Raw genomic sequence first — 2094 nt, forward strand, 5'->3', positions numbered from 1 at the left:
TTAGCTACAATAACATAATATTATAAATGGTCAAATAACCAAAATTATTGTTCAGTCTTACTTGTGAAAGTTAATCCCTTGTGATATAAAATCCGGTCATAGCTGCTCGATCTGTGGTAACTCCTGTTGGCTCTTAGAGAGAGGAGAGATCTGTCCAACATGGCGGCTGGGATGTAATGAGGCGTCTACATATTTATGTTTGTTCGATATCGATCAATCAGGTCCGGATAATCCAGTCAGACCCATCAGCCATTGAGACTTACGAATTGTTCCGAGGATCAAACCGCTGTTAAACAAGTCGTCGATCAGTGGTTCTAGCTCCGTCATAGTAACCACGACATACTTTTGGTTAATTTTGAATAGCCTTAATATTGATAGTACTTCAACTAATATTATTACAACACCTTTAACCGACCACAGTGCAGAGATTTTATTCATCACGTTACATTCCACCTTTACTAAGGTTTGCAGAAATACTTACTGGAAGCTAAACTGCTCATTATTGAAACATGAGACCACTAAATTAGGTGTTAAAAGGCTAATAGCAGAATTCTGGTCTAAGCTTGCGCTGAAAATGAATTCTGTAGAAATTGGGAACTTTTGAAATTTAAAGCTGCACAATACCTGAGAAGTTATGGTAGCACGTTTGCCAAAACTCAGAGATGTGAGGAAGAGAGGGTAATCTCCAATATAATATCAGTATCTCAAAAAAACCCGGCTGATATGTCTGAGAGTGAACGGCTGGATTTGATGGCTGAGCAGGTTAAGTTAAATGAAATCTTCTTACATAAAGCTAAAGGGGCCTTTGTGAGTTCTAGGAAGAAGTGGATTGAAGCTGGAGAACAGAATTTATCATATTTTTTTGACCTAGAAAAACAAAAGGTAAAGCTCAAACAAATCCAAAGCCTAAATATTAATGGTGATATAATCAGGGATCTGAAAAAATTGCAAACTTTTGTTCCAGCTTTTATAGCAATCTCTATAAATCTAAGTACTGTCAACAGTCTGCATCATTATTTTTCAGCTCTCTGAATAATAACGTAACCCAAATTACAGAAGACAACAAAGAGATGTGTGATAGAACAACAACTTTACAGGAGGTCACCTACGCAATCGGACATCTCAAAATTAATGAATCACCTGGATCTGATGGGATATCTGACGAATTTTATCAGACATTTGTGGAAGACTTGGCTCCTTTTTTACTTGGGGTTATTTTAGAGAGTATAGAACGAGAAACTTTACCTCCAACGTTAACACAAGGCCTCATAACGCTGATCCCAAAACCTAACAAGGACCTCCTGTTTATTGATAACTGGCGTCCCATTTCTCTGTTGAACACTGACTACAAGATTTTTGCTTCCATTCTTGCTCAACGTCTTAAACATACTTTGGATCCCCTTATTGATGAGACTCAATCAGGTTTTATGAGAAAAAGACATATATCCAATAATATTCTGCTTGTACTATATTTAATAGATTACTCATTTCTGTGTCCTGATGATAGCTTCATCTTCTTTCTGGACTTCTACAAAGCATTTGATACCATTGAGCATAACTTTATTTTTAAAACTTTGGAACTTTTTGGATTTGGTCGTTTTTCTGCAATGCCATGTATTCTAAAGGCAACAGCTCTATTGGAGTAAAAAGTGGGACTTCACCAAGATTTAATTTACAGCGGGGTATCCGACAGGGTTGCCCCATCTCTCCTTATTTGTTTATCTTATGTACTCAACTCTTATCTACTCATATAAAAAATAGCCCGTTAAAGGGCATCCTCATTGCAGATAAAGAAATCATTATTAGTCATTTGGCAGATGATACCACTTTATTTTTTAAAAATTCTTCTCAAGTCCCCATTGCTATCCATTCAATAGATCTGTTCTCTGCAGCTTCTGGACTCTGTTTAAATCTGAAGAAATGTGAGCTCTTTCCACTTAAAAACTGCAGTGACTCTATGATTCACAACATTCCTATTAAAAACAAACTTACTTACCTTGGAATTACAATAATGAAAAATCAAACAGATAGATGCTCTGAAAACTTGAATCTGATTATTGACAGAACAACAAAGAAGCTGAATCAATGGCTCCA

This window comes from Kryptolebias marmoratus, linkage group LG14, assembly GCF_001649575.2.
Source record: "Kryptolebias marmoratus isolate JLee-2015 linkage group LG14, ASM164957v2, whole genome shotgun sequence".
Taxonomy (NCBI): Eukaryota; Metazoa; Chordata; class Actinopteri; order Cyprinodontiformes; family Rivulidae; genus Kryptolebias; species Kryptolebias marmoratus.